Source organism: Calliopsis andreniformis, unplaced genomic scaffold, assembly GCF_051401765.1.
Source record: "Calliopsis andreniformis isolate RMS-2024a unplaced genomic scaffold, iyCalAndr_principal scaffold0025, whole genome shotgun sequence".
NCBI classification, from domain to species: Eukaryota; Metazoa; Arthropoda; class Insecta; order Hymenoptera; family Andrenidae; genus Calliopsis; species Calliopsis andreniformis.
The window spans coordinates 8,329,717-8,339,522 of NW_027480434.1; positions in this window are offsets into that span (position 1 = coordinate 8,329,717).

Sequence of the window (9,806 nt, forward strand, 5' to 3'; positions counted from 1 at the left end):
CGTTGACTTCTTAGGCCCTAGCTATTCGATCTAGTGGAGCAACGCCCTAGAGTGAAGCCTAGGTTGCTCGGAAAGTGGAAATGTCCATAAGTTTCATACTGGTTGCAATTAATCGTTTTATACGTTGGAAAAACTGTTATATTTATATTGTATTTTATGCTTCTGGCGTTCACTTCTTAGGCCCCAACCATTCGATCTGGTGGAACAACACCGTAGAGTGAAGCCTAGGTTGACCGGAACGTAGAAATGACCATTACTTTCACACTGTATGCAATTATTCCTTTTATACGATGGAAAAGCTGTTGTATTTATATCGTATTTTATGCTTCTGGCGTTTACTTCAAATGACCTAACTATTCGATCTGGTGGAGCAACGCCCTAGAGTGAAGCCTAGGTTGCTCGGAATGTAGAAATGACCATAACTTTCACACTGGTTGCAACTATTCGTTTTATACGATGGAAACGCTGTTGTATTTATATTGTATTTTATGCCTCTGGCGTTGACTTCTAAGGCCGTAGCTATTAGATATGGAGGAGCAACGCCCTAGAGTGACGCCTAGGGTGCTCGGAACGTAGAAATGACCATTACTTTCACACTGGTTGCAATTATTCGTTTTATACGATGGAAAAGCTGTTGTATTTATATCGTATTTTATGCTTCTGGCGTTGACTTCTTAGGCCGTATCTATTCGGCCTGGTGGAGGAGCGCCCTAGAGTGAAGCCTATGTTGCTCGGAATGTAGAAATGACCATAACTTTCACACTGGTTGCAATTATTCGTTTTATACGATGGAAACGCTGTTGTATTTATATTGTATTTTATGCCTCTGGCGTTGACTTCTAAGGCCGTAGCTATTAGATGTGGTGGAGCAACGCCCTACAGTGACGCCTAGTGTGCTCGGAACGTAGAAATGACCATTACTTTCAGACTGCTTGCAATTACTCGTTTTATACGATGAAAAAGCTGTTGTATTTTTTTTGCATTCTATGGTTCGGGCGTTGACTTCTAAGGCCCTAACTATTCAATCTGTTGGAGCAGCGCCCTATGGTGAAGCCTAGGTTGCCCGGAACGTAGAAATGACCATTACTTTCACACTGTTTGCAATTATTCCTTTTATACGATGGAAATGCTGTTGTATATATATCGTATTTTATGCTTCTGGCGTTGACTTCTAAGGCCCTAGCTATTCGATCTAGTGGAGCAACGGCCTAGAGTGAAGCCTAGGTTGCCTGGAAAGAAGAAATGACCATCACTTTCAAACTGGATGCAATTATTCCTGTTATATGATGGAAACACAGTTGTATTTTTTTTGCATTTTATGGTTCGGGCGTTGTCTTCTAAGGCCCTAACTATTCAATCTGTTGGAGCAACGCCCTAGGGTGAAGCCTAGGTTGCTCGGAATGTAGAAATGACCATAAGTTTCATACTGGTTGCAATTATTCGTTTTATACGATGGAAAGGCTGTTGTATTTATATTGTATTTTATGCTTCTGGCGTTGTCTTCTAAGGCACTAACTATTCGATCTGGTGGAGCAACGCCCTAGAGTGAAGCCTAGGTTGCTCGGAATGTAGCAACGACCATAACTTGCACACTGGTTGCAATTATTCGTTTTATACGATGGAAACGCTGTTGTATTTATATCGTATTTTATGCTTCTGTCGTTTACTTCTAAGGACCTAACTATTCGATCTGGTGGAGCAACGCCCTAGAGTGAATCCTAGGTTGCTCGGAATGTAGAAATGACCATTACTTTCACACTGTTTTGCAATTATTCCTTTTATACGATGGAAAAGCTGTTGTATTTATATCGTATTTTATGCTTCTGGCGTTTACTTCTAAGGACATAACTATTCGATCTGGTGGAGCAACGCCCTAGAGTGAATCCTAGGTTGCTCGGAATGTAGAAATGAAGATAAATTTCACACTGGTTGCAATTATTCGTTTTATGCGATGGAAACGCTGTTGTATTTATATCGTATTTTACGCTTCTGGCGTTGACTTCTAAGGCACTAACTATTCGATCTGGTGGAACAGCGCCGTAGAGTGAAGCCTAGGTTGCCCGGAACGTAGAAATGACCATTACTTTCACACTGTTTGCAATTATTCCTTTTATACGATGGAAAAGCTGTTGTATTTATATCGTATTTTATGCTTCTGGCGTTGACTTCTAAGGCCCTAACTATTCGATCTGGTGGAACAGCGCCGTAGAGTGAAGCCTAGGTTGCCCGGAACGTAGAAATACCATTACTTTCACACTGTTTGCAATTATTCCTTTTATACGATGGAAAAGCTGTTGTAATTATATCGTATTTTATGCTTCTGGCGTTGACTTCGAAGGCCCTAGCTATTCGATCTAGTGGAGCAACGCCCTAGAGTGAAGCCTAGGTAGCCGGGAAAGGAGAAATGACCATCACTTTCAGACTGGATGCAATTATTCCTGTATATGATGGAAACACAGTTGTATTTTTTTTCGCATTTTATGGTTCGGGCGTTGACTTCTAAGGCCCTAACTATTCAATCTGTTGGAGCAACGCCCTAGGGTGAAGCCTAGGTTGCCCGGAACGTAGAAATGACCATAACTTTCACGCTGGCTGCTATTCTTCGTTTTATACGATGGAAAAACTGTTATATTTATATTGTATTTTATGCTTCTGGCGTTGATTTTTTAGGCCCTAACTATTCGATCAGGTGGAGCAACGCCCTAGAGTGAAGCCTATGATGCTCGGAATTTAGAAATGACCATAACTTTCACACTGGTTGCAATTACTCGTGTTATCCGATGGAAAAACTGTTGCATCTTTATTGCATCTTATGTTTCTGGCGTTGACTTCTAAGGCCCTAACTGTTCGATCTGGTGGAGCAACGTCCTAGAGTGAAGCCTAGGTTTCCCGGTACGTCGGAATGACCATTACTATCACACTAGTTGCAATAATTCCTGTTATACGATGGAAAAACTGTTGTATTTTTATTGTATTTTATGCTTCTGGCGTTGAGTTCTGAGGTCGTAGCTATTCGATGTAGCGGAAGAACGCCATAGAGTGAAGCCTAGGTTGCCCGGAACGTAGAAATGACCATAACTTTCACACTGGCTGCTATTCTTCGTGTTATACTATGGAAAAACTGTTATATTTATATTGTATTTTATGCTTCTAGCGTTGATTTCATAGGCCCAAACTATTCGATCAGGTGGAGCAACGCCCTAGAGTGAAGCCTATATTGCTCGGAATTTAGAAATGACCATAACTTTCACACTGGTTGCAATTACTCGTGTTATCCGATGGAAAATCTGTTATATTTATATTGCATTTTATGCTTCTGGCGTTGACTTCTTAGGCCCAAAATATTCGATCTGGTGGAACACCGCCCTAGAGTGAAGCCTAGGTTGCCCGGAACGTAGGAATGACCATAACTTTCACACTGGCTGCTATTGTTCGTTTTATACGTTGGAAAAACTGTTGTATTTATATTGTGTTTTATGCTTCTGGCGTTGACTTCTTAGGCCCTAACATTTCGATCTGGTGGAGCAACGCCCTACAGTGGAGCCTAGGTTGCCCGGAACGTAGATATGACCATAACCTTCACACAGGTTGCAATTATTCGTTTTATACTGTGTAAAGGCTGTTGTATTTATCTTGTATTTTATTCTTCTGGTGTTGACTTCTTAGGCCCTAACTATTCGATCTGGTGGAACAGCATCGTAGAGTGAAGCCTAGGTTGCCCGGAACGTAGAAATGACCATTACTTTCACAGTGTTTGCAATTATTCCTTTTATACGATGGAAAAGCTGTTGTATTTATATCGTATTCTATGCTTCTGGCGTTGACTTCTTAGGCCCTAGCTATACGATCTAGTGGAGCAACGCCCTAGAGTGAAGCCTAGGTTGCCCGGAAAGGAGAAATGACCATCACCTTCAAACTGGATGCAATTATTCCTGTTATATGATGGAAACAGGGTTGTATTTTTTTTTGCATTTTATGGTTCGGGCGTTGTCTTCTAAGGCCCTAACTATTCAATCTGTTGGAGCAACGCCCTAGGGTGAAGCCTAGGTTGCTCGGAAAGTGGAAATGTCCATAAGTTTCATACTGGTTGCAATTATTCGTTTTATACGTTGGAAAAACTGTTATATTTATATTGTATTTTATGCTTCTGGCGTTCACTTCTTAGGCCCCGACCACTCGATCTGGTGGAACAACACCGTAGAGTGAAGCCTAGGTTGACCGGAACGTAGAAATGACCATTACTTTCACACTGTATGCAATTATTCCTTTTATACGATGGAAAAGCTGTTGTATTTATATCGTATTTTATGCTTCTGGCGTTTACTTCAAATGACCTAACTATTCGATCTGGTTGAGCAACGCCCTAGAGTGAAGCCTAGGTTGCTCGGAATGTAGAAATGACCATAACTTTCACACTGGTTGCAATTATTCGTTTTATACGATGGAAACGCTGTTGTATTTATATTGTATTTTATGCCTCTCGCGTTGACTTCAAAGGCCGTAGCTATTAGATGTGGAGGAGCAACGCCCTAGGGTGAAGCCTAGGTTGCCCGCAAAGTAGAAATGACCATAACTTTCATACTGGTTGCTATCATTCGTTGTATACGATGGAAAAACTGTTATATTTATATTGTATTTTATGCTTCTGGCGTTGACTTCTTAGGCCCCAACTGTTCGATCTGGTGTATCAACTCCCTAGAGTGAAGCCTAGGTTGCCCGGAACGTAGAATTGGCCATCACTTTCAAACTGGTTGCAATTATTCGTTTTATACGATGGAAAAACTGTTGTGTTTATATTGTATCTTATGCTTCTGGCGTTGACTTCTAAGGCACTAACTATTCGATCTGTTGGAGCAACGCCCTAGAGTGAAGCCTAGGTTGCCCGGAACGTAGAAATGACCATCACTTTCAAACTGGTTGCAATTATTCCTGTTATAGGATGGAAAGACTGTTGTATTTTTATTGTATTTTATGCTTCAGGCGTTGACTTCTGAGGCCGTAGCTATTCAATCTCTTGGAGCAACGCCCTAGGGTGAAGCCTAGGTTGCTCGGAATGTAGAAATGACCAGAAGTTTCATACTGGTTGCAATTATTCCTTTTATACGATGGAAAAGCTGTTGTATTTATATCGTATTTTATGCTTCTGGCGTTTACTTCTAAGGACGTAACTATTCGATCTGGTGGAGCAACGCCCTAGAGTGAATCCTAGGTTGCTCGGAATGTAGAAATGACCATAACTTTCACACTGGTTGCAATTATTCGTTTTATGCGATGGAAACGCTGTTGTATTTATATCGTATTTTACGCTTCTGGCGTTGACTTCTAAGGCACTAACTATTCGATCTGGTGGAGCAACGCCCTAGAGTGAAGCCTAGGTTGCCCGGAACGTAGAATTGGCAATCACTTTCATTCTGGTCGAAATTATTCCTGTTATATGATGGAAACACTGTTGTATTTTTTTTGTATTTTATGGTTCGGGCGTAGACTTCTAAGGCCCTAACTATTCAATCTCTTGGAGCAACGCCCTAGGGTGAAGCCTAGGTTGCTCGGAATGTAGAAATGACCATAAGTTTCATACTGGTTGCAATTATTCGTTTTATACGATGGAAAGGCTGTTGTATTTATATTGTATTTTATGCTTCTGGCGTTGTCTTCTAAGGCACTAACTATTCGATCTGGTGGAGCAACGCCCTAGAGTGAAGCCTAGGTTGCTCGGAATGTAGCAATGACCATAACTTTCACACTTGTTGCAATTATTCGTTTTATACGATGTAAACGCTGTTGTATTTTTTTTGCATTTTATGCTTCTGGCGTTGTATTCTAAGGCACTAACTATTCGATCTGGTGGAGCTACGCCCTAGAGTGAAGGCTAGGTTGCTTGGAATGTAGAAATGACCATAACTTTCACACTTGTTGCAATTATTCGTTTTATACGATGGAAACGCTGTTGTATTTTTTTTGCATTTTATGGTTCGGGCGTTGACTTCTAAGGCCCTAACTATTCAATCCGTTGGAGCAACGCCCTAGGGTGAATCCTAGGTTGCTCAGAAAGTAGAAATGACCATAAGTTTCATACTGGTTGCAATTATTTGTTTTATACGATGGAAAAGCTGTTGTATTTATATTGTATTTTAAGCTTCTGGCGTTGACTTCTAAGGACCCAACTATTCGATATGGTGGAGCAACGCCCTAGAGTGAATCCTAGGTGCTCGGAATGTAGGAATGACCATAACTTTCACACTGGTTGCAATTATTCGTTTTATACGATGGAAACGCTGCTGTATTTATATCGTATTTTATGCTTCTGTCGTTTACTTCTAAGGACCTAACTATTCGATCTGGTGGAGCAACGCCCTAGAGTGAATCCTAGGTTGCTCGGAATGTAGAAATGACCATAACTTTCACACTGGTTGCAATTATTCGTTTTATACGATGGAAACGCTGTTGTATTTATATCGTATTTTATGATTGTGGCGTTTACTTCTAAGGACCTAACTATTCGATCTGGTGGAGCAACGCCCTAGAGTGAAGCCTAGGTTTCTCGGAATGTGGAAATGACCATAACTTTCACACTGGTTGCAATTATTCGTTTTATACGATGGAAACGCTGTTGTATTTATATTGTACTTTATGCCTTTGGCGTTGACTTCTAAGGCCGTAGCTATTAGATGTGGTGGAGCAACGCCCTAGAGTGACGCCTAGGGTGCTTGGAACGTAGAAATGACCATTACTTTCACACTGGTTGCAATTATTCGTTTTATACGATGGAAAAGCTGTTGTATTTATATCGTATTTTATGCTTCTGGCGTTGACTGCTTAGGCCGTAACTATTCGGTCTGGTGGAGCAACGCCCTGGAGTGAAACCTAGGTTGCCCGGAACGTAGAATTGGCCATCACTTTCAAACTGGTTGCAATTATCCCTGTTATATGATGGAACCACTGTTTTTTTTTCTTTGCATTTTATGGTTCGGGCGTTGACTTCTAAGGCTCTAGCTATACAATCTGTTGGAGCAACACCCTAGGGTGAAGCCTAGGTTGCTCGGAAAGTAGAAATGTCCATAAGTTTCACACTGGTTGCAATTATTCGTTTTATACGTTGGAAAAACTGTTGTATTTATATTGTATTTTAAGCTTCTGGCGTTGACTTCTTAGGCCCTAACATTTCGATCTAGTGGAGCAACGCCCTACAGTGGAGCCTAGGTTGCCCGGAACGTAGATATGACCATAACCTTCACACAGGTTGCAATTATTCGTTTTATACGGTGTAAAGGCTGTTGCATTTATCTTGTATTTTATTCTTCTGGTGTTGACTTCTTAGGCCCTAACTATTCGATCTGGTGGAACAGCATCGTAGAGTGAAGCCTAGGTTGCCCGGAACGTAGAAATGACCATTACTTTCGCACTGTTTGCAATTATTCCTTTTATACGATGGAAAAGCTGTTGTATTTATATCGTATTCTATGCTTCTGGCGTTGACTTCTTAGGCCCTAGCTATTCGATCTAGTGGAGCAACGCCCTAGAGTGAAGCCTAGGTTGCCCGGAAAGGAGAAATGACCATCACCTTCAAACTGGATGCAATTATTCCTGTTATATGATGGAAACACGGTTGTATTTTTTTTGCATTTTATGGTTCGGGCGTTGTCTTCTAAGGCCCTAACTATTCAATCTGTTGGAGCAACGCCCTAGGGTGAAGCCTAGGTTGCTCGGAAAGTAGAAATGACCATAAGTTTCATACTGGTTGCAATTACTCGTTTTATACGATGGAAAAACTGTTGTATTTATATTGTATTTTATGCTTCTGGCGTTGACTCCTTAGGCCCTAAATATTCGATCTGGTGGAACACCGCCCTAGGGTGAAGCCTAGGTTGCCCGGAACGTAGAAAGGACCATAACTTTCACGCTGGCTGCTATTCTTCGTTTTATACGATGGAAAAACTGTTATATTTATATTGTATTTTATGCTTCTGGCGTTGATTTTTTAGGCCCTAACTATTCGATCAGGTGGAGCAACGCCCGAGAGTGAAGCCTATGTTACTCGGAATTTAGAAATGACCATAACTTTCACACTGGTTGCAATTACTCGTGTTATCCGATGGAAAAACTGTTGCATCTTTATTGCATCTTATGCTTCTGGCGTTGACTTCTAAGGCCCTAACTGTTCGATCTGGTGGAGCAACGTCCTAGAGTGAAGCCTAGGTATCCCGGTACGTCGGAATGACCATTACTTTCACACTAGTTGCAATAATTCCTGTTATACGATGGAAAACTGTTGTATTTTTATTGTATTTTATGCTTCTGGCGTTGAGTTCTGAGGTCGTAGCTATTCGATGTGGCGGAAGAACGCCATAGAGTGAAGCCTAGGTTGCCGGAACGTAGAAATGACCATAACTTTCACACTGGCTGCTATTCTTCGTTTTATACGATGGAAAAACTGTTATATTTATATTGTATTTTATGCTTCTAGCGTTGATTTCATAGGCCCAAACTATTCGATCAGGTGGAGCAACGCCCTAGAGTGAAGCCTATGTTGCTCGGAATTTAGAAATGACCATAACTTTCACACTGGTTGCAATTACTCGTGTTATCCGATGGAAAATCTGTTATATTTATATTGCATTTTATGCTTCTGGCGTTGACTTCTTAGGCCCAAAATATTCGATCTGGTGGAACAAGCGCCCTAGAGTGAAGCCTAGGTTGCCCGGAACGTAGGAATGACCATAAATTTCACACTGGCTGCTATTGTTCGTTTTATACGTTGGAAAAACTGTTGTATTTATATTGTGTTTTATGCTTCTGGCGTTGACTTCTTAGGCCCCAACCATTCGATCTGGTGGAACAACACCGTAGAGTGAAGCCTAGGTTGACCGGAACGTAGAAATGACCATTACTTTCACACTGTATGCAATTATTCCTTTTATACGATGGAAAAGCTGTTGTATTTATATCGTATTTTATGCTTCTGGCGTTTACTTCAAATGGCCTAACTATTCGATCTGGTGGAGCAACGCCCTAGAGTGGAGCCTAGGTTGCCCGGAACGTAGATATGACCATAACCTTCACACAGGTTGCAATTATTCGTTTTATACGGTGTAAAGGCTGTTGTATTTATCTTGTATTTTATTCTTCTGGTGTTGACTTCTTGGGCCCTAACTATTCGATCTGGTGGAACAGCATCGTAGAGTGAAGCCTAGGTTGCCCGGAACGTAGAAATGACCATTACTTTCACACTGTTTGCAATTATTCCTTTTAAACGATGGAAAAGCTGTTGTATTTATATCGTATTCTATGCTTCTGGCGTTGACTTCTTAGGCCCTAGCTATTCGATCTAGTGGAGCAACGCCCTAGAGTGAAGCCTAGGTTGCCCGGAAAGGAGAAATGACCATCACCTTCAAACTGGACGCAATTATTCCTGTTATATGATGGAAACACGGTTGTATTTTTTTTGCATTTTATGGTTCGGGCGTTGTCTTCTAAGGCCCTAACTATTCAATCTGTTGGAGCAGCGCCCTAGGCTGAAGCCTAGGTTGCTCGAAAAGTGGAAATGTCCATAAGTTTCATACTGGTTGCAATTATTCGTTTTATACGTTGGAAAAACTGTTATATTTATATTGTATTTTATGCTTCTGGCGTTCACTTCTTAGGCCCCAACCATTCGATCTGGTGGAACAACACCGTAGAGTGAAGCCTAGGTTGACCGGAACGTAGAAATGACCATTACTTTCACACTGTATGCAATTATTCCTTTTATACGATGGAAAAGCTGTTGTATTTATATCGTATTTTATGCTTCTGGCGTTTACTTCAAA